The sequence below is a fragment of the Notamacropus eugenii genome, chromosome 5 (assembly GCF_028372415.1).
Source record: "Notamacropus eugenii isolate mMacEug1 chromosome 5, mMacEug1.pri_v2, whole genome shotgun sequence".
NCBI classification, from domain to species: Eukaryota; Metazoa; Chordata; class Mammalia; order Diprotodontia; family Macropodidae; genus Notamacropus; species Notamacropus eugenii.
In genome coordinates this window covers 366,865,649-366,890,540 of record NC_092876.1, presented here as the reverse complement: position 1 = coordinate 366,890,540, position 24,892 = coordinate 366,865,649, and the positions used below count along the sequence as shown (strand labels likewise).

The 24,892-nt window shown below is 37.8% G+C and overlaps 1 pseudogene; it reads right to left on the bottom strand.

The window, feature by feature from the left end:
- Positions 1–7,390: 7,390 nt before the first annotated feature.
- LOC140507959 (alpha-enolase pseudogene) lies at positions 7,391–24,208 on the bottom strand (annotated as a pseudogene).
- Between the last annotated feature and the right edge of the window lie 684 nt (positions 24,209–24,892).

The window sequence follows — 24,892 nt, the reverse complement described above, 5'->3', positions numbered from 1 at the left end:
ACTTCACAAACACTAAACTGCTTAAGAAATGTATATGCCTATCATAACATTATTATTTATCTTGTTCTCAAATATTTTCATGTGATCAGATAGGAATGTTCTTGGGAAAAATTGCTATCCTGTTATTATTCTTTAATATGAAATGTTCTTCAGATAACTGCACAAATAGATGCAATAGAAGTGTTGTATGTTTCCTTTTGTAATTGAATAAGAGCATTGAGAAAGAAGCATATCCTTTTTCTTGAAATAACTTCAAGGTTCTCCAGAAGTGAGCATGACAACATGGATGCCTTGTCATACTTCCCTCCACCTTGATTTTGGTTTCTTTTACTTCAAAAGTTTTTTATGTTATATAATTGAATATGACTATTTCCTGGAGCAATATGTACTAAAATGTTTTCTCTTAAATTATTATGAATTTTTATTAAAAATAGATTGCAGGCATCAGGTTTATCTGTGATATTCCTCTGAATTCAATACAACTTATTTGGTAAAGTTTCAGTGACATTTCTAATATTGTGATCTATAATTTATTAGTTTCTGAAAGCTAGTGAGATGATGATGATGTAATCACTAATAAATAGTATGATTATTTCTAGCAATATTATCCAAATATCATTTAATTTAATTGAACTCAGAAATAATTGGAGGATTTCACTGCCTTGGTATCAATTTTTTTTTACATTTAATGTTCTATGATCAATTAAATATTCTGTGGACATTTTATCTAACTCGTGGATAAAATGCTTACTTTTTGTTTAATATTGGGATATAAGTCCATTTTCTGTTGGCTCACTGATGGCATATTTGAAACAACTCACATAGCAGACAGAATGACCAGTGTAACTTGTCCATTGTCTCTTTGCTCTATGACTTTATTTCATTTTATTACATTTCTATATTTCAAAGCCTTTTCACTCTGTATAGTTTGGTAATTATCAATATTTGGTTTGGTTACATCCATCATAAGTATTCTTAAATTGTTATGGGTACATGCACATAGATGTTGGCAATAGTCATGTCTTTAATAATACTCTGCATCTAGTGTGCATTGACGATATTTATTTTTAGCTTATAAAAGATAGCAAGCTTCTGGCATATCATTTTAACCACTGGATCACACCTTTCTAGGAATAGGGTAAATATCAGAATTTTTCAATCTGTGGCAATTTTTTTGTGTGACTTCCATCATTTCCTGAATCATCTTCATTCATCAATAAATCCAAATCACTGATGGGTATTTCTCCCTATATTTTAAGTGGCTATAATCTGATATCTATCACTATAATCACTATATCACTAATCACTTATCACTATAATAAACCTCTGTAGTTCCATAAAAGTATACATAATTCAATCATTTGTTTGTTGCTTCTCTATAGATATATTATTGGTTGAAAAGACAGGGTTGTCCGTTGAATCTATTTTTATTCCTATCTTGGATCTTTAGTCACTTCATGGGTTCTGGCCACACATAAACCACCTACAGTTACAAACATTTTGGTTAATCTGTTGTCAAACTTTATTATTACTTAATAAAGTGAGATCCATTAATTTCAACAGTACTTTTGTAAATTTTAACCTGTTTGTTATATATTCTAAGAATATATTTCAATCTACTTCCTTCTTTTTGGCAAAGAAGTGTTAACCTTTACTGTTTTAAGAGGAGGGATATAAACCTTATATGACATTCTCTTTGCATTTTTTTTTAATTTAGAAACATTTTAGATTCATGGTCTTCCATTATATTGCCACAGTTAAGGCTGGCATTACATTGCTTTTATGAGAGATTACATTTGTTTATATTTAGAGGTACTCTAATTTTAAATACAGCTATTCTGTTGGTGGGATCATTTTGTCAAACTCCAAAATGGCTGTTTGAAATTCCCTTCTGTGTATGCTCTTCTCTTTTTCAAAATCATTTCAGACATGCACATTATTTTAGCTATTTCACTATTAGGTAACCTTCATCAGATGTCAATTTTTAATGCCTTCAGGACATTGTGTTCCCCCTAACCCTTAAGATCCTAAGCAATCCCTCACTTTCCACTTTACTTCATTTACTTTTTGAGTTTCTGAATGGTGATTCTTTGATTGTGTAAAATTAATCTTCAAGAGATTATTATGCAACTTCTAGGTAAGAAGACTGTGGACAAAAAGCAGCATGAAATCCTTGTTGTTTCTTTTTCCAGTTTTGTTATGTCATAATGTCACATAATAAAATCATTCATGTCTTCAGTCCACTTCATATGGTCCAGTGATTTACCCACTACTGGGTATCATCTGTGTTAAAGCATTTCCTGCAGGTAGGCGATTGGTATTATTTATTTATTTATTTCAATGTATTTCCCTTTCTTGTCATACCAGAACACAAAGGATAAATGTTTAACAAGATATGTTTAATTATCAGCAGGAGTAATTTGTTTTAGTAGTCTCAGTTTATTCAGATTCCTTGCTTTATATAATCCTGAGTGTTCTTCCTATATTTTGCCATTGTTTTTGATCCCTGTCATGATATGGCTGATGGATTGGGATTTGAAGAAGTTGTAGTTCTTGCTGTTTTCTTTGCTCTGTATTATTGTTATTGCTATTTTTAATGATTATTGCTATATAATTGCAGGGGAGGGAGAGTTCATTTTGTTTTGCAATAAGTAGAAAAGACTACATAGATGAAGTGGAATTTGAGCCTTGAACAATGATAGGAATGAGGTAAAAGGAATGGAGAGGATATTTTAGGGTAAGAGTCATTACATTACAAAGGCAAGGGGCAGGAATGTACTAGAGTTGGTCAGCAAATAACAAGTTGGCCAGCATGGCTACAGTAGAGGATGTGAACAGGGGAATGATGAAGAATAAAGATTGAAAGTTATATTGGAGATGAAATGTGAAAGGCCTTAATGTCACAGTAAAGAGTTTTGATTTTAACCTATAAACAAAGGAAAGCCATTAAAAGTTCAGTATAAAATGTTATTGATACAACAACTATCTTTCTTATTTTCATATTTCTAAATAGCACAGACATAACACAAGGTAGAGTCTGGGAGAAATTAGAACCATGTGTCCTCATATGTAAAGGGAAATTTATTTTTCTGTAAGGATGCGTAAGGCATTTGTGTAGCCTGTTCCCTCTCCAATAGGCAAAAGAACCCTGGAAACGGAAGTGCCCTACAGACCACTAGTTTTGCTTTCAATCTTACCCTCATAGCCACCATCCAGAGGAGTGACATTAGGAAGAAATGGACCAACCATTCCAACTGCCAACCAACCACCATCTAAAGAGCAGGATAAGGAGTCTAATTGAAGCAGCAGGGCACACTGAAGGATAAATAAGAGGCAGAATGTGGCAAGAACGCCTCTTGAGCACCAGCACCACTCAAACCACTACCATCACCACCTTAAACATCATCACTCCTCAGACCCTAATGGAGACACCTTTGCACTTGGTACGTAAGAGCATTTGGAACAATAATGTTTCCAGACCCATGCCTCCAGCCTCTCTACTGGCAAGAAACTCCTGTGATGAAGCATCTTAGTAATAGGTCCTACAGCCTCTATATCGACATCTATTGAAAACTCAAAAAATAAGTTCTTTTCACCCAAGTCCTTGTTATTGTCAGAAAGTTACTGAACTAACTTTTCTTAAATTCTGCTATGTGTTATCGTGCCACTGTATTAATAACTGGGGATACAAAAAAAGCAAAAAGCAGCCCTTACTATCAGGGATCTCATGGTGTAATAGGAAAGACATCAGGTAAACAACTATATACAAAAAAGCTACACGTAGAATAAATTGTGTGTGGGTGGTGATCTTAGAAAGAAGACATGAAAATTAAGGAGAACTGGTGTGACTTGCAGCTGAAACTTTTCATATGCTGTCTTTCCCATTGGAAAGTGAATTTCTTGATGGCGAGGATTATCTTATACTGCTTTTTGTATCTCCATCTCTTAGCACAGTGCTTTGCATGTAGAAAATGCTTAAGAAATGATTCATTCCATGATTTATCCATTCATCCATTCAGGCATTCATCTATCCATTAAAATACTACAAATGTAGCAGTGATCACTTTTTCAATAACAATTATTGGAATGGGCTTTTTGAACAGGTGACATGAAAAGCTGTTTAAATGTTCAATAGATTCCTGCCCAAAGTACCTCTTTCACTTTCTTGCTGATGCCTGAAGTTCCATTTACTCATTTGATTAATTTACTCATGTAGCTTAATAATGCCTTCAGGGTAAAAATCCAATGGCCCAGGTTTGCCAGCATAGGAGTATTTTGTTTTACTATTTTGCTTTTACAACCTATACATATATCTCAATCCCTATCTTTATATAAAAAGAAAAAAAAGTTCAGCAAAATCATAGGAAACATTACCATAGTTCAACAACCCTACTGAGAGAGGGAAAGTGCTTCAGTATTGTTCCTCGTATATCAGGATTATGTTCATCTGGTACCCCGTAGTCTATTGTCATTACATTACATTTAATTCTTTTGTCTTTTAACATTGTTTTCATTTTCAATTTTTAGCTGTTTTATATATTTTCTCCTGATTCTACTTTCTTCTTTTGAAACAGTCCCTGCAAATCTTTCCATATTTTTCTGAATTCATCATATCTATTTTTTATAACACAATAACATCCCATTGCACTAATATGCCACAACTTGTTTAATCTGTTTGGCTAAAATTATTTAGTCAAAGCAATGGATGCACACTCTTCCCACCCCACATTTTACTACCAATAATGAAGTCATTAGTATTTTCAAATATATTTAACCTTTCTGTCTGTCTTTGACCTCCTGGTGGGGGATACTCCTTAGAATGAAATCATTAGATTAAAATATTTGAAAAGTTTAATGATTTCCTACATAATTAAATATTTTTCAGAAGTTATACCAATTTATGTTTTTACCAACAAATTATTTCCAAGTTCTTATTTTCTCAACCCGTTTAACATCAAGTGTTTTCCACTTTTTTATTATATTAGCTATTTTGATTAGTATGAGATGCGTTTTCACATTAAAGTTTACAAATTTCATATTATCTTCATATTTCTTTATGAGAACTCTTTGATTGGAAATGTTATGTGCAGATAATATAGTCTAAGTAATGAGAAAAAAGTTTGCCACTGTGTGGGGAGCAGGTTAGGAATACAGTGAAGCTGAGTATACCAATCAAACAATCAATTGAAATTACAACCCATTATTTTCTTATGCTTATAGAGGTTAAATGACTTCCTGATTGTCACATAACTACTATAAATTCCTAAAAATCATCAAATTATGCAAAATCATGGAATAAAAATCACATGCTTATGGGAAACATGGGTTTGGGACACAACACTCAAAAAGTTCAGTGACACATAAAAAGATAGAAACCCAATAAAATATCAGCACAATTGTATACATGTTAGATGGATAAGAAATTCATAAATTCCACAGTAGATAATGGTGGCATCTTTAGGCTACTCCTGGGCTTGCTTCCTAGTTTCCACAGTCTTTGTAGTGAAGTCAATGACTTCATCATTAACACCAGAAAGGTCAGTTTTAATGGGCCACATTTCCTGGAAAAGGGGACTAAAAAAATGGTGAAAATTGGAGAAAAGAGAGTACAGTACAGGGCCTACTCTAGCCTTCCCTTACCCACAACTCCTACTGCACCTACATCTATGAAAACTATGACCTTGATAAAAACCTGAAGTTTGCTTGTCTAAACAAGCATCAGAAGGGTTGTGGCTTTTGAATTATTGTGAAATGAGGTAGCTGTAAGCGTTCTGAATGACACTGGAACAAATTCATATTTTCATAAGAGTCATTACAGTAGAACTAGCTGATTCACAGGATTGGAATCCAAGCCTTCCTGACTCCAGCACTCTACTGACTGTGCTGTAATATTTCTAATATGTGTCTACATATATATTCATGATTGTTGGGAGAACAGACTAATGGAATTCAGAACTTCGAATATCTTATTACAGCATATATATATGTATATATTCCAGATTTTTGTTTTTTATAGACTGACTTCTAAGTGACCCATTACACCTTGAAAAAATTTCTAATTGTTAGGAAGTTTTTCATTATATTGAGTTGAAATCATCCTCTCTACAACTTCCCATGATCAAAAGATCCTAGTTCTAAAGAGGGAAGGATCCTCCATCCAATAGTAGAATCCTTGCTAATTCTGAATACTGTGAATAAGCCGAAGAGAATGAGGTAGGCACTCCAGGACAGGACAAGAACAATAATCTTCTTACTCATGTCAGTCCTTTAAATAATAAAAGACCATTATAATGTACCTACTAAATTTTCTATTGTTGAGGCTACGTATTCCTTGTTAACTTCAAGAAATCTACCTATATTATACTTTGAAACTTCTGTACCATAATTATTCTCATGTGGATGTGTTTCATTTCAGCAGTGCCCTTTCTAAAGCCTCCTGGCTATAAGTACAACCTTTGAGATGTGGTGGGAACAACGCAGACCACAATGTGGTATCACAGAATTCTTCCTAGTCATTATGCAACAATAACATAGTAAAAAAAAAATATCATAGAACTTAGATTTAGAGCTAGCTGGAAACTTGGAGATTGTTAGCCTTATTGGTCAATGTCGTAAAACGCTGAATTATTTTTATACTGTTGACTGACCATACTTCTCCTCCCACTGTATAGCTTTTTTTTTTAAATATAAAATATAAAACTAACAGATCAATTCTTTCTTAATGAAATGAGTAGACAGAACGGTCATCTTAACAATCCTGAGGGAGAAAATTAGAATTGAAACTGTTGAGGGAGAAATATTTTGTTTTTACATTTATTAAGTTCTACAGTTTGTACATTGCTTTCATTTGTTTTACTCAGTACCCTATTTTACTTTCTCTCTTCAGACCTGTCCAAGAAGATGGCATAATATCCATACCTCAAGTAGAGGAAACCATGCTTGGAATGAATTAGATGTTGAGGGATCAGAAGAAAGAATGTATTAATCTGCACTAGCATAATTCCCAATTTTGGTTATATCTCTGAAGTAGTCAAACCTTGCAGCATATTAATATTACCCATGAGTTTAAAAATAGACAATATGATTATGCTGGATATTTTTTCAAAGAGGTTATCAGGGGAATTGTAAGAAGAGACTCATCATCTCCTCTTATCATTTTTTAAAAAGCCTAAATGAAATTTGTAGCTATGAGGGGAACTTCGAGGTCATCTAGCTCACCCACCTCATTTACAGATGAGTGAACTGATATTCAGAGGAAGCAATTTTACCAGGTCTTAAAGTAATTGAGGAGATATAGCAACTTTTCAGCTCACAGAAACCTTAGCACCATGATTATTTTTTCAGTGTGTTACTGAATACCTTTATTCTGCACATAGAGTCCAGCCTGTGGGCTCATCAGGGCTACATCACAAGTACATGGCTACACACATCAACACCAGGGTTGAGGGTGAGAACAAGTCATTCTATCCCAGTCACAAGATAATAAAAAGTCTCCCGCCACAGTGCCAGATGATCAGGTAGCTTCTGGTATAAGGTAGTCCTAATGAAGCAGTGATAATATCACAGAAAGGTGGAAGGGCAAAGGAAGTTAAGCAGCAGAGGCCCTTGCCCCCAAAACAAGACTGGTCTAGTACTTGATGCTGCCCATTCTTAGGACAGGAGCATACTTCTCCAGAGGAAACTGGTATCTGTGAGTACTTAGGCCTCCTAGCTGCAGAGCTTACTTGGTCTGAGGGTTTCTGAAAGTCATTTCAGCAAATTTAGACTTGGTGTCTAGCCCTTCCTCAATTCTGAGAAGCTGGTTATACTTGACCAGGTGCTTAAATTGGCAGGAGGCACTAATCTTGATCTGCCCAGTGCAGAGACCCACCACCATGTCTACAATGAAGGCATTTGCAGTCTTCCCAGAACAATAGGAAACTCCCCACCCATTGACCTGGGCCAGCTTGCTAGCCTGGAGAGATTCAGTCATGGGGCCAATCTGCTTCACTTTGAGTAGGAGGCAGTTGAAGAATTCCTTGTTCACAGTCTTTGCAATGAGCTTGGGACTGGTCACTGTGAGATCATCTCCTACCACCTGGATGTCTGCAGTAGCAGTGAAATTCTTTCAAGCTTCCCAATGATCCTGGTCAAAGGAATCTTCAACAGACACCACTGTATAATCTTTGATGAAGCTCTTGTAGAGGTCCCCAAGCTCAGAAGGGAGATGCATCTGCTGGAATCATCAGGAGACTAGAAGTTTAAGTCATATTTCCCAGATTGGAAGAATTCAGACTCAGCAACATCTATGCCAATTACGATCTTATCAGAATAGCCAGCCTTACCAATAGCATCTTTTAGCAGGTTCAGTTTCTTTATTATCCAGGATGTTAGGAGCAAAGCCACCTTCATTCCCTACATTGGTGTCCCGTCAATATTTCTGCTTAATCACACTCTTCAGTTTGTGGTAGATCTCAGCTCCAATGTGCATGGCCTCCTTAAAGTTTACTGCTCCAACAGGGAGGATCATGAACTCCTGCATGGCCAGCTTGCTACTAGCAAGCAAGCCACCATAGATCATGTTGCAGGCTGGAACTGAAAAGATGACTTCAGTGTTGCCTGCAAGGTCAGCAATATGACATACAGGGAGACACCATTCTCAGCAGCTCCTGCCTTACAGACAGGCAGAGACACTCTCAAAATGGCATTAGCACCAAATTTAGAGTTATTTTTAGTGCCATCCACCTCTGTCATCAATTTGTTAGTCTCTTTCTCTACAGCATTCAATTTCTTGCTAATCAGGGTTGGGGCAACAGTTTCACTCATGTGCTCAACCTCTTTTGAGACACCTTTCCCCATGTATAGAGTTTTATCATTGTCTTGGAGCTCCAGGGCTTCATGGATACCTGTAGAAACATTAATGGGCACAGCAGCTTAGAACCTATGTTTTCAGTGTAGAGATGAACTTTAACAATGGAATCTCCATGACAGTCAAAGCTCTCTCTTGCCTGGATATTGTAAATAGACAAGTTGAATTTCTGGGTAGGGCTACATCCACTGGGCTCAGAGAACAGAGGCCAAGGGCATGGTAGCAAAATTTTGAATTACTCTGAATAGTTTCTCAGTCTCTTTCTCAATAGAGCACAGTTTCAGTTAGAAGTCCGAAACTCCTTCAGATTCAAGACCCATGGGGGTAGAACGGAGATGGCTGAGTAAGAGCACAGACTCACCTTAACTCTACCACAGATTCCTTCAGATACCTCTAAAAAGAGAATCTGAACAAATTTTAGAGTGACAGAATCCACTAGGAGACAGAGTGTGAAAGATGTCCAGCCCTGGACAGCCCTGAAGTTCGAGGGACAGATCTGTTACACGTGACTGGGGGAGCACAGAGCACACAGACTTCATCAACACAGACCATGCCATAGTGAAGCAGAGCAGAAACTGCAGGGGTGGTCTGAATGGGAAGCAGCAGTGCAGATTCATATCAGCTCAGGACCGGAGTCTAGCGGAAATGAGTGAGAGAGAAGCACAGGACCCATGGTAACAACAGTAGCCACTCCTGACGCTATCAGCCCTCAGATAAAATGTTTGAAAATCACCTACTTGAACATCTGGGAGCCAAGATGGTGGCATAAACAGTAAGTGCTCTCGCGCTCCCCTTGTTGACCTTGAAAAACCCATAGAAAACTGCCCCAGGAAAAATCCTGGAACAGTGGGATCATCCGAAAAGGTGAAAAGTCTCTCAGTTCGAGAGGCTAGGAGGATCGTCAAGGAGAGTCCCTCTTGTGGTGGCTGAAGGGGACCAATGCAGGACTAGAGCTGTCCCAGACGGCCCCACTTCAGTGAACCAGGAGGAGATCTTGAGCCCCCAGGGGAGTGGAGCCCATAAGCACCAACACTAGGACCCCAGGAGTACCTTAGCGCAGCCAGAGGAATTGGGCAGCTACCAGCTCAGAAAGGGGTTCAGCCACTGAGCCTACCTGTACTCACTCTAGTTCGGGGGAGGAGGAAACCTCCTGTAGCCAGACCACCCCTCTCCTATACCTCACATAGTGAGCTACAGGATAACACCAGGAAACTCAGAAAGGCTTCACCTGACTTCTGCCTTGGCATGACAACCAGTTGAACACCTGGTGAGATGCAGGATTCTAGCTTCTACCTGAAAGAATCAGAGGCCACAACAAACAAATCCCCAAGTTCTCAGCACAAGAACCATGGGACAGAACACCCTGTGCTCCAGAAGCACAGAGCCCCTTTAAAAGACAGGAAAAAGGTAATCATCATGAGCAAGAAGCAAACCAGAAAAGCTGATTTGAGTCCCAACAATTCTGACTTTTCAGGGCTTCCATGTTAGAATGATTGGCTGCATCACCTTGCCTGCAAACCTGTCTCTAAGCTAGGTATGGCTCAAACTCCTGTCCCTGTGCATACCACTTTCATAAATAAGGATAAGCAACACATAACAGAAACAAACACACCTGGACCTCTTTCAGGGTAAAAGAAAAGGTGTAAGAGAAGGAGAGTCCTTCACCTGTCACCAGTTCAGTTCATGACAGCCATGCTGGCCATAGCAGATAAGAGTTGCAGAAAAGAGCAAAAGAGAAAGAAGGTGATCGAAAAGGCTCCAGACGGAAAGAGTGGCAGAAAACGACACACAGCTCAAAAAGGGTGAATGGGTCAGTCTTGACAGTTTTAAAGATACAGGGAACCAATCAAAGGAATCTACTCCCACCCACATAGTATGGGACATAGGAGGCTCTGCCTTAGACAAACTTAGCATATTGCAAAAGGCCCCTTAAGAGTATCTTCATGGGAGGCGGAGCCAAGATGGCGGAGTGAAAGCAACGACTCACCTAAGCTCCTGGAAAAACTCCTTTGGATATCTCTGGGGGGAGAGTCTGACCAGACTTTGGAGGTGTAGAATCCAGTGGGAGACGGACTTTGACAGATTCGAAGCCCAGGCTGGACTGGAAGGTCCACGGGAGGGATCTGTTCCGCGGGGGTAAGACCCCGGCGCACAGCGCAGCGCGGTCGGCGCGGCAGGGCGGAGGCGACCTGAGGGGCCCGAGAGTGGCAGGGGAGACCAGCGGAGCAGGAGATAAGCCAGGCCGAGCCAACGATATCAGCGCAACAGCCTTTGAAATCTTCAGCCTAAAGACGGGACTTCAGTGGGTCACTACTTGAACATCCAGGAGCTGGGATGCCGGAGTGATCAGTAAGTGCTCTCCCCTCCCCCCCGATGACCGTGAGGGAACCATAAAATTCTTCCCCAGATTAATCCTGGATCAGTGGGAACAGCAGAAGGGGGCGGGTGGTCTCATAACACCAGAGGCTGGAAAAGTGGCAAAGGGGGATTCTTCCCACCGTGGTGGAGGCTATCTGGAGGGACAGACGACCCAGGGCAGAGAAAATTCGCACTGAGACCCGAGCAAGCCTCAGCCAGGGAGACGAGCCCCAGGAGGGGCGGGAACACGCATTAGCCTCTAGGCGTGCCCCAGCCCTCCAGGGGAAAGGGAAGACAATAGGGAAGCTGGGATCACCATCCCCCGGACCTTGCCTTTGCCTCAGGACAGCTGAGGAAATATCCTGAGACCAGACCACACCTCCCACACACCTATCAAGCTAACTCCAGGATTGATCTGGGAAACAACAACAACAACAACAACAACAACAACAACAAAAAAAAAGCCTGCTTTTAGCCTAGACAAACATCAACTCAACTTAAAAGATCTGTATCTTCTGACTGAAAGAACCAAAAGCTACAACACTCAGCCAACATCATGAATCGGAAAAAGCAGACGAAAAGTGAAAAAACCATAGAATCTTTCTATGGGGATAAGGACCAAAACACAAACACCAAAGAGGTCAGAGCTGAGACTGTACTTCCATCTGAAACCTCAGATGGGACTATGAATTTCTCGCAAGCACAACTAGATTACCTGGAACGTCTGAAGAAGGATATAAAAGAAACACTGGCCAATGATTTTAAAACTATAAAAAAAGAATTCACTGATGAGAACATCAATCTGAAAAAGAAAATTGAAGAAATGGAAAAGGAAGTTCAAAAATTAACTGGAGAGAATAATTCCCTAAAAGGAAGAGTTAATCAAACGGAAAAGGAACCTCAAAACCTAATAGGGAAAATTGATCAGATGGAAAAGGAAACCAAAAACCTAACTGGGAAAATTGGTCGAATGGAAAAAGAAGTACAAAAATTAAATGGAGAAAATAGCTCCTTAAAGGGAAAAATTGGTCAGATGGAAAAGGAGATGCGAAAGCTAACTGAAGAAAACACTACGATGAAGATTAGAATTGGGCAAGTAGAAACTAATGACTCAATGAGGCAACAAGAATCAGTCAAACAAAATCTAAAGAACGAAAAGATAGAAGAAAATCTAAAATATTTAATTGGAAAAACGACTGACCTGGAAAATAGATCCAGGAGAGAAAATCTAAGAATTATTGGCCTGCCAGAAACCCATGATGAAGAAAAGAGTCTGGACAATATCTTCCAGGAAATCAGCAAGGAAAACTGCCCAGAAGTACTAGACTCAGAGGGCAAAATAGTCATCGAAAGAATCCACCGTTCCCCACCGGAAAGGGATCCCAAACTCAAAACCCCAAGAAATATAGTTGCCAAATTCCAGAGCTATCAAGTGAAGGAGAAAATACTACAAGCAGCCAGAAAGAAACAATTTAAATATCAAGGTCACACAGTCAGGATCACACAGGACCTTGCAGCTTCTACATTAAAAGATCGAAAGAATTGGAACCCAATATTCCGTAAGGCAAAGGAGTTGGGACTCCAACCAAGGATGAACTACCCAGCAAAGTTCAGCATAACATTTCAGGCAAGGAGAAAGTCATTCAACGAAATAAGGGATTTCCAGAGCTTCCTGACCAAAACACCAGAACTCAATAGACAATTTGATCTTCAAATGCAGGTCTCCAGAGAATCATAAAAAGGTAAACAGAGGGGAAAAAACAAAAACAAAAACTTGCAACTCAATTAGGGCAATCTGTTTACCTCCCTATAAGGGAAGATGATACCTGTTAACCTTGAGAACTGTGCAGCTATTATGATAAAAGGGATATATGTAGAGGGAACGGGCATAAAGTAAATGATGTCATGTCAAAAATATGATTTAAGTATGAGAAGGGAATGTAATAGGAGGTGTGGAAAGGGGGAAGCAGAAAATGGCAAATTATATCACAGGAAGAAGTACAAAACTATAGTAGAGGGAAGGAGGGGAGGGAGATGAGCATTGTTTGAGAGGTACTCTCATCTGATTTGTTCAAAGGAGGGAACAATAATCTTAAGCAGATAATCCTAACTAGCTCTATAGGTAGTAGGAGGGGAAGGGGGAAGAAAGGGGAGGGTGGCTAAAAGGGAGGAAAGAAGCAATAAGAGTAAAGGGGACTAAAAGGGAGGGGGGCTAAAAGAAGGAGGGGAAGGCTGCAGGAGGAGGGGGAGAAAAGAGAATACTATTGAGGAGGGGAAGGGAGACGGGAGAGTTAAAAGCACAAATGGTGGGAAAGAGGGTGGAGGGAAATACACAGATTGTAATCATAACTGTGAATGTGAATGGGATGAACTCTCCCATAAAACGGAGATGGATAGCAGAATGGATTAAAAGCCATAATCCAACAATATGCTGCTTACAAGAAACACATTTGAAACGGGGGGATACACATAGGATAAAGGTCAAAGGATGGAGCAGAATATATTGTGCCTCAGCTCATGTAAGAAAGGCAGGAGTAGCAATCCTAATCTCAGACAAAGCAAAAGCAGAAATAGATCTAATCAAAAGGGATAAGGATGGAAACTATATCCTACTAAAAGGCACCATAGACAATGAAGCAATATCATTACTAAACATGTATGCTCCAAGTGGTATAGCATCCAGATTCTTAGAGGAGACGTTGGGGGAGTTGAAGGAAGAAATTGATAGCAAAACTATACTAGTGGGGGACCTCAACCTCCCTCTCTCTGAACTAGATAAATCCAACCTCAAAATAAACAAGAAAGAGGTTAAGGAGGTAAATAAAACTCTGGATAAGGTAGATATGATAGATCTTTGGAGAAAATTAAATGGGAATAGAAAGGAATATACCTTTTTCTCAGCGGTACATGGAACACTTACAAAAATTGACGATGTACTAGGACATAAAAATCTCACAATCCAGTGCAGAAAGGTAGAGATAATCAATGCATCCTTTTCAGATCATAATGCATTAAAAATTACATGTAATAAAAGGCCATGGAAAGAGAAACCAAAAATCAATTGGAAACTAAATAATCTAATTTTAAAGAAGGATTGCGTTAAAGAAGAAATCATAGAAACAATCAACAACTTCATTCAAGAGAATGACAATAGTGAGACAACATACCAAAACTTATGGGACACTGCAAAAGCAGTTATTAGGGGAAGTTTTATATCTCTGAATGCTTACATAAATAAAATAGAGAAAGAGGAGATCAATGACTTAGGCTTGCAGTTGAAAAAGCTAGAAAAAGAACAAATTGAAAATCCCCAAGTAAATACCAAATTAGAAATAATGAAAACCAAAGGAGAGATTAATAAAATTGAAATAAAGAAAACTATTGAATTAATAAATAAAACCAAGTTGATTTTATGAAAAAACTAATAAAATTGATAAACCTTTGGTTTATCTGATCAAAAAAAAGAAAGAAGAAAACCAAATTACTAACATTAAAAATGAAAGGGGTGAACTCACCTCCAATGAGGGGGAAATTAAAACAATAATTAGAAACTACTTTGCCCAACTTTATGCCCACAAATTCGACAATCTAAATGAGATGGATGAATATTTTAAAAAATACAAATTGCCCAGATTAACAGAAGAGGAAGTTGAATACTTAAACAACCCCATCTCAGAAAAAGAAATTGAACAAGCCATCAATGAACTCCCTAGGAAAAAATCTCCAGGGCCAGATGGATTCACAAGTGAATTCTATCAAACATTTAAAGAACAGTTAATTCCAATACTACATACAGTATTCTTGAAAATTGGGGAAGAAGGAGTCCTCCCAAATTCTTTCTATGATACAAATATGGTTTTGATACCCAAACCAGGAAGAGACAAAACAGAGAAAGAAAATTATAGACCAATTTCCCTAATGAATATAGATGCAAAAATTTTAAATAAGATTCTAGCAAAACGAATACAGCATCTTATCACGAGATTAATACATTATGATCAGGTAGGATTCATACCAGGACTACAGGGCTGGTTCAATATTAGGAAAACTATTAGCATTATCGATCACATCAACAACAAAGCTAACAAAAACCACATGATTATCTCAATAGATGCAGAAAAAGCTTTTGACAAAATACAACATCCATTCCTACTAAAAACATTGGAGAATGTAGGAATAAAGGGAACTTTCCATAAAATAATAAGCAGTATCTATCTAAAACCTTCAGCAAGCATTATATGCAATGGGGATAAGCTAGATGCATTCCCAATAAGATCAGGGGTGAAACAAGGTTGTCCATTATCACCACTATTATTCAATATGGTACTAGAAATGTTAGCTGTAGCAATTAGACAAGGTAAAGATATTTAAGGAATTAGAATAGCCAAAGAAGAAACTAAGTTATCACTCTTTGCAGATGATATGATGATTTACCTAGAGAATCCCAGAGATTCAAGTAAAAAATTACTTGAATTAATAAACAACTTTGGCAAAGTTGCAGGGTACAAAATAAACCCACACAAATCTTCTGCATTCCTATATATTAGCAACAAAGTTCAACAGCAAGAGATAGAAAGAGAAATCCCATTTAAAGTTAGGGTAGACAGTATAAAATACTTAGGAGTCTACCTGCCAAAACAAACCCAGGGATTATATGAACACAATTACAAGACACTTTTTGCACAAATAAAGTCAGATTTAAGTAAGTGGAAAAACATTAGTTGCTCATGGGTAGGCCGTGCTAATATAATAAAAATGACAATTCTACCCAAATTAATATACTTATTTAGTGCCATACCAATTAAACTATCAGACAATTACTTTCTAGAGCTGGATAAAATAATATCAAAATTCATTTGGAAAAACAAAAGGTCCAGAATATCAAAGGGACTAATGAAAAGAAATGCTTGGGAAGGTGGCCTAGCGCTACCAGACCTTAAACTGTACTATAAAGCAGCAATTATCAAAACCACTTGGTATTGGCTAAGAAACAGAGAGGTAGACAAGTGGAATAGACTTCGCACTCAAGATGCAGTAGGCAAGGAATATAGCAACCTTCTGTTTGATAAACCCAAGGACCCCAGCTTCTGGGATAAGAACTCATTGTTTGATAAAAATTGCTGGGAAAACTGGATAACAGTGTGGCGGAAATTAGGCATAGACCCATACCTGACACCGTACACAAGAATAAAGTCCAAATGGGTACATGATTTAGGTATAAAGATTGATACCATGAATAAACTGGAGAAGCAAGGAATAGTGTATTTATCAGATCTATGGAGAAGGGAAGAATTCTTTACTAAAGGAGAGATAGAATGCATTATGAAATGCAAAATGGATAACTTTGATTACATTAAACTGAGAAGTTTTTGCACAACCAAACCCAATGCAACCAAAATCCGGAGGGATGTAGTAAATTGGGAAAGAATTTTTACAGCTAAGCTCGGGGATAAAGGCCTCATTTCTAGAATATATAGAGAACTGACCCAAATGTATAATCATACAAGTCATTCCCCAATTGATAAATGGTCAAAGGATATGAACAGGCAATTTTCAGAGGAAGAAATTAAAGCTATCTATAATCATATGAAAAAATGCTCTAAATCACTATTGGTTAGAGAGAAGCAAATCAAAACAACTCTGAGGTACCACATCACACCTATAAGATTGGCAAACATGACAGAACCAGAAAATGATAAATGCTGGAGAGGATGTGGGAGAGTTGGAACACTAATTCATTGTTGGTGGAGCTGTGAGCGCATCCAACCATACTGGAGAGCAATTTGGAACTATGCCCAAAGGGCTACAAAAATGTGCATACCCTTTGACCCAGCAATATCGCTACTAGGACTATATCCCCAAGAGATCATAAAAATGGGAAAGGGTCCCACATGTACAAAAATATTTATAGCAGCACTCTATGTAGTTGCCAAAAACTGGAAGTCAAGGGGATGTCCATCAATTGGGGAATGGCTGAATAAATTATGGTATATGAATGTAATGGAGTACTATTGTGCCATAAGAAATGATGAACAAGAAGACTTCAGAGAGGCCTGGAAGGACTTATATGACCTGATGCTGAGTGAAAGGAGCAGAACCAGGAGAACTTTATGCACAGCAACAACCACAGTGTGTGAGAGTTTTTTCTGGTAGACTTGGATTTTTGTAATAACACAAGAACTTCTGAAAAAAAAAAAATCCCAATGGTGGACCTCAAGGCAAAATGCCTTCCACACTCAGAGAGAGAAATATGGAAGTCACTCACATAATGTAGCAGATCATGTTTGTGTATGTGTATCTGTTTGTGTATCATGTTCTGATTTGTTATACGGATTCTTTCATTTATCTTAGTCTGACTACATAGCATGACTATAGTGAAAATATACTCAATAGGAAAGTATATGTAGAATCTATACAGAAGTGTATGCACTCGTGGGGAGGGAGGGAGGTAGTGGGGGGTGGGTGGGGAGGGATAAAATCGCAATTGTATGGCAGTGATTGTTAAACATTAAAAAAAAAAGAGTATCTTCATGTTAGAACTGAGCATCCCAAGAGGAGCCTGCATTCCCTTGGCCACTAATTGATTTCATTGGCATGGATAACTCCAGTGAGGAAGTCCCTCTCTAGTAAAATAAGCCATTATTTTATCTGCAACTTAGTTTTAGAGAGCTGTCTTATGGCATTGAAAGGTTAAGGGACTTGCCCCAAGGTCATGCAGCCAGAATGTAGCAAAGCCAGATTTCAACCCAGGTCCTCTGATTCTAATTACAGGTTACTTTCCTTAGAGATAATACTTTTCAACATTTATCCTGAAGGCATTATCTAAATATTAAACCAGGATATAAAGTAATTTGGAAGGAATATTAACAAATATATGTATATATACATGTATGTATATGCTTGTGTATGTGTGTAGAAACATACATATATGAATGTATGTACACACTGTAACTGTAAGCATCCCAACAGACACTTGCTATCAAGTGAGCTTGCTATCACAGGTTCTTAGATCTGCATTCATAAAAGAAAAGGCAACTTTTGAGGGATTAACAATCACTTTAATCAAGCACATGTATCATTCCTTTTAAGTTATCATTCAGTTACTTCAAGGGAGACAGCACGCTGAACCTAAAAGAAAATACAGAGAAATCAAAAGATCCACAGACATGGCATCCTCTGTCTGAATTCAAAGTGCAATTGGACCCCAGATGTCTGACCATAATTACCAGAGAGGGAAGCACGACATCTGGTTCCTCCAAGTGGGGGGGTCTCCTTAGAGGCTTCCCAGAGTCCTTGTCTGGCACTGAAATCTTGCAAAAACTAAACTCCAAAGTAAAACTTGACCCTCAGAGTATTTATACCTGCTTTTTAGAGCCAGGCGGCATCCCAACCCTTGAGAGCCAGTGCCTCATTACCGAAAGCTATGGGTGTGCCTATAAATATTCCCTAATCAAACTCCCCTTAATCTACAGGCACATTAATGTGGAGAAGATCTCTAATCGCATTAACAATACAAATACATATGCTGTCTGTAGTTCAAGAAACTCTTCTTTCTGTACTTTATTCCTAGTAAAGACTCTTGACTGATAAAGGCAAGATTCAATCAGGCACTTGATTATACTAAAACAAAAACAGCAAAAGATCCTAATTTTACTTGCTATTACACAGGCACAGGTACCTGCACACACACAGACACACACACAGACACACAGACATATTGCACATTATATATATATATATATATATATGTGAGAATAACACCAACTTTATAGTTGGTTTATATAGTTCACATATATGAATATGTGTATATATAGATATGTAATAGATATAGATGTATGTATATAATGTATATATAGATATGTAAGCATAGTTGGTTATTACAATTTATAATAACACAATGAACATCTTGTAGGATTATTACATCTGATGAAACAATGCATATGCATTTTTGTAAATTGCAAATCACGATTAAAATATATTATTACTATTTTAGATGATATTCGAGGAGTGTTTGTATAAGACACTTGATTCACAGCTGAGAAAATTTAGCTATTTCCAAAATAGGAAACAATGACAGTAATGGAGAACTGTCCAAGGCTGAAATTCATGGAGTAAATCTAGTTCCATGTGCTAGCACTGTAAAAGATAGAACTACTGTTTCAGTAGAAAGTCAATTAACTTGGGAACATTTCACTTATTTAATGTAATTAATTATTACTCATGCATTTATATGAATTCAAATATATTTGGATTCCTATCCCCAGACTTTTGCATGTGTTTTAGACTGTGTTATGTTTCCCATTTTTGCCCTAAATTTTTCCAAAATTCCAGCATTACCCATTGATATTTCTGATCTTTGGACATACCTACTGCCTTTACACCCTCCTCTCTTTCATTGCAAATGCTTTCCTTTTTTATTGTGTTTCATTTATTTATTTATTTATTTATTTTTAGTTTCCAAAAGATGTGGAGCTCCAAATTTTCTCCCCACATTTCCCTTTTACCCTCCCCAAGACATCATGCATTCTGATTCCCCCTTCCCCCAACCTGCCCTCCCTTCTATCCCTTCCCTTATCCCCATTTCCTCTATTTTCTTGTAGGGCAAGATAGATTTCTCTACCTTATTACCTGTATTTCTTATTTCCCAGTTGCATGTAAAAGTAATTTTTGATATTCGTTTTTAAAACTTTGAGTTCTAATTTCTCTCCCTTCCTCTTTCCCCACCCATCCCCACTGAGAAGGCAAGCAACTCAATATAGGTTACACATGTGGAGTTATCCAAAAGATTTTCATAAAAGACATGTTGTGAAAGACTAACTCTATTTCCCTCCATCCTATCCTGCTCCCCATTTATTCTATCCTCTCTTTCGACCTTGTCCCTCCCCAAAAGTGTTTACTTCTAATTACCCCCCATCCTATTTGCCCTCTCTTCTATGATCCCCCTAATACCCCATTTATCCCCTTCTCTCCTACTTTCCTGTAGTGTAAGATACATTTTCATACCAAATTGAGTGCACGTTATTCCTTCCTTAAGCCATTTGGTGAGAGTAAGTTTTACTTTTTCCCTATCACCTCCCCCCCTTCCCCTCCATTGAAAAAGCTTTTTCTTGCTTCTTTTACAAGAGATAATTTACCCCATTCTATTTCTCCCTTTCTTCTCCCAATTTATTCCTCTCATTCATGAATTTTATTTTTTTATATATCACCCCTTCCTATTCAACTCACCTTGTGACCTCTATCAATTTGTCCCTCCAACTACCCAGATACTGAGAAAAGTTTCAAGAGTTATAAATATTATCTTTCCACGCAGGAATGTAAACAGTTAAACTTTAGTAAGTCCCTTATGATTTCTCTTTCCTGTTTTCCTTTTCATGCTTGTCTTGATTCTTATGTTTGAAAGTCAAATTTTCTCTTCAGCTCTGATCTTTTCATCAAGAATGCTTGAAAGTCCTCTATTTCATTGAATGGCCATTTTTCCCCTTGAAGTATTATATTCAGTTTTTCAGGGTAGGTGATTCTTGGTTTTAATCCTAGTTGTTTCGACTTCTGGAATTTTATGTTCCAAGCCCTCTGACCCCTTAATGTAGAAGCTGCTAGGTCTTCTGTTTTCCTGATTGTATTTCCACAATATTTGAATAGTTTCATTCTGGTGGTTTGCAATATTTTCTCTTTCACTTGGGTACTCTGGAATTTGGCTGCAACATTCCTAGGAGTTTTTCTTCTCGGGTCTCTTTCAGGAGGTGACAGGTGGATTCTTTCAATATTTATTTTACTCTGTGGTTTTATAATATCGGGGCAGTATCTCTTGCTAATTTCATGAAAGGTGATATGTAGCCTCTTTATTTCATCATGGATTTCAGGTAGTCCCATAGTTTTTAAATTGTCTCTCTTGGATCTATTTTCCAGATCAGTTGTTTTTCCAATGAGATATTTAACATTGTCTGCCACTTTTTCATTCCTTCGGTTTTGTTGTATGATTTCTTGATTTTTCATAAAGTCATTAGCTTCCATCTCCCCCATTCTAATCTATAAGGAATTATTTTCTTCAAAATCTCAAAAGGAGATTTTGGATCTCCTTTTCCATCGGGCCAATTCTGCTTTATAGGGCATTCTTTTCTTCATTGGCTTTTGCATTTCATTGGCCATTTGGGTTACTCTATTTTCTGTGTTATTTTCTTCAGCATTTTTTGGGTTTCCTTTAGCAAGCTGTTGACTAGTTTGTCATTATTTTGTTGCATTACTCTCATTTCTCTTCCCAATTTTTGCCCTACTTCTCTTACTTGATTTTCACAATCCCTTTTGAGCTCTTCCATTACCTGACACCAGTTCATATTTTTCTTAGAGTCCTTTAATAGAGGTACATTAACTTTGTTTTCTTCTGTTTGCATGCTTTGGTCCTCCTCGTTACCAAAGTAAGATTCTATAGTCTGATTTTTTTTTCCAGTTTTTGCTCATTTCCCCAGCCATTTACTTGACTTTGAGTTCTTTGTCAAGGTAGTTCTCTGCTTCCTGTTGGGGGGGGGGGGCACAATTTGTGGGACCTAGAGCTCCAGAAATAGTTGCTGTCTCTGTTCCTGTTGCTGCTGTGACTGCCACAAGGTCCTTTGTTCCCCTCTCCCCTCAGCCGCCTTGGGGCTGGGTATGGACCACTCCACTCTCCCACACTGTCCCACAGGCTTTTTCTACTGACCTTCCAATTTGTCTTTGGTGTTTTGGGGTCCTGAAGCCTGGAGACTGCCACAGTTGTGAGAGATTCAATCTCAGTTTCCAACGATCACTAGTTTGGATCTAGCCCCTGAAGGCTATTCTGGTACATTGCCTGGTAACATACTTTGACCTGGACTCTGGCTCCCAGAACTCTGGTTGCTCACCATTATAACCTTTTAAAATTCATAATTTTTGACTATCTTTTTAGCTAAACACGTGAAAGAATGCATTTAAAGATGAAAAAAATCAAAGCCAATATTCAAGGGCAACTGGCTACCCAAGACAGGAGGACCAGAGGGCCTCTCCTCAGAGTCTTAAAGCCTATTTCTCATAAGTAGCAACTAGCCAGGTAAGAGTAAGAAATCTCAGTCGACTGTTTGGTGCCTTTTGACTGAACATCCAATCAAATGTCCTTTTCTTCACCACATGTTTAGCAGACCAGAAGTATTTAAAACATATCTGCACACATCTGTGTAGGATTATATCAGTCATGCATTCCTTACAATGTTACAAAGATGAGACTTATTGGCCATTCTTTCTCTCTTCCACCATCCTTATTATATTAAAGATCAATCTTATCTTTAGCTAAAATTTATTTTACTAAAAAGATTATGGTCATGTCAGAAAGTTTAGAATTTGCCATTCTAAATGGATTTTAGAATCCATTGGATTTTCACGACCAATTTAGTCATATAGTGAAGGAATTTATAAATTGTTAATTTCATATCTGTCTGTGGCATTATATGTTAATTTTCATATAAAGTTTTTAGATATGATGGTTTCTTTCTTGGAAGTTCCAGTTAAAAAATAACGAGAAACATTGACTAATTGAGATATGTGCATTAATCAAATACATATAATAGTGCAATCAACCACATGACATAGTAGAAAGAAGAGTGGCCTTAGGGTTCTAGTATTGGATGTGACAAATACTGGCTCTTTAACTATAGTCCAGTCATTTAAGCTTTCAGTGCCCTAACAATTTTCTAAGCCCTGAAAGTGCAGACAATTTTTGTAATGTGCAGTGCTGCAGTTTTCAGGTTATGGTTTTCCAGCATTGATAGAAATCTCAGGACCTGCCCTCTCCTTTTCACCCTTGCTTTCCTGTCCCCACAAAAAGTGGTATGATTACATTTGTTAAGGTTGTTGTTGTAGAAGGAGATGAAAGATCTTTTTCTGTCAAAGTTGTGAGTAACTGTTTTGTGTCATGCTTACTCTAATAGTAAAGGGAAGAAAGTGCTTTTACCACTTTCCCTGCCCCTTTACAACTACTACTTCTTCATGATAAATAGGGTCATCACTAATGGGGAGGGATAGGATCAAAAGAGAATAGAAGTAATGGGGGACAGGATAGGATGGAGGGAAATATAGTTAGTCCTATACAACACAACTATTATGGAAGTCATTTGCAAAACTACACAGATTTGGCCTATATTGAATTGCTTGCCTTCTAAAGGGAAGGGGTGGAAAGGGAGGGAGGTAAAGAAGTTGGAACTCAAAGTGTTAGGATCAACTGTCGAGTAATGTTCTTGCCACTAGGAAATAAGAAATACAGGTAAAGGGGTATAGAAAGCTATCTGGCCCTACAGGACAAAAGAGAAGATGGAGACAAGGGCAGAGAGGGATGATAGAAGAGAGAGCAGATTGGTCATAGGGGCAGTTAGAATGCTTGGTGTTTGGGGGGGAGGGGATAAAAAGGGAGAAAATTTGTAACCCAAAATTTTGTGAAAATGAATGTTAAAAGTTAAATAAATAAATTTAATTATAAAAAAAAAGATAAATAGGGTCATCAAGTTAATCACTCTGAATATCTTTTGAAGAAAGCTATACAAAGAGTGCAGCTAGGCAGTGCAGTGGATAGAGTGCATGAGAGTGAACCCAGGAAAACCTGAGTTCAAATCCAGCCTCAGACACTTCTTACAAGCTATTTGAGAGTGGGCAATGCCCTTAACTCTGTTTTCCTCAGTTTCTTTACCTGTAAAATCTGCTGGAGAAGGAAATGGAAAACCATTTCAGTCTCTTTGCCAAGAAAACCTCAAAAATAGCCATGAAGAGTCAGAAATGATGGAAATGACTGAACAACAGCATTAATACAAATGTTGTCCATGTAGGTAGGACTACATGTCCCTAGGCTGGAAGAGAGAAACTAAAACATTCGAAGTTTTTATATATGGCTTTAAACTTGAATTTTTAAAAAGTTGAGTGTAGTGATCAGTCTCAAATTATTTATGGCAAACCATCATCATCATCATCATCATCGTCATCATCGTCATCACTGCCATTGCAACACAGCATAGTGTATGCAGAACTAATTGCTCTCAATAAGGCTCTGACACATTCTATTTGACCCTGAAAAAAATCACTTAATTTTTAATACCTCAGGTAAACTGTTTAAGATGAGAAGGTGTCAATCTGTGAAGTTTTTCACTTTGACCTCCATACAACAATGAAATCATAGCTTCAGGCCCTATCGCTAACTGCTATCATCAGCCTCATCATCATCCTCTTTATCTTCCTCCCCCCCTTCCTCCTCATCATCATTATTTCTTCTGTACCAGCATGGATAGAGGCTACCCTGACGTCAAGTAAATTTAGATTAAATTTCTATAACTGGTATGTACTAGCTTTCTGACTGTGAGCAATTCGCCAAGCCTCTCAGTACTCTGTCCCCTTACCCCAGGTATTTCTCTAAAATTATGTTCTATACAAATCATTTATCTAAAGACTGGGAATTTAAATATTGGAAGTTCCCTTACACCAATGAAATCACAGGTGTGGACCAAAGAAAGAAAAACAAGCCCAAAGACATTTATACTGTAGCACTTGGGAGGACCTGACTTCCTCCTATCACCTTTCTAATCTGCTTGATAGCAGAATATTAGCTTCAAATATATAGTATAAACAAACATGCAAACACCCCCAAATACCTCAAAGGTACTTTTTTCCCAAAGGCCCTTTGGTTTTAGTTTAGGGGGGTTT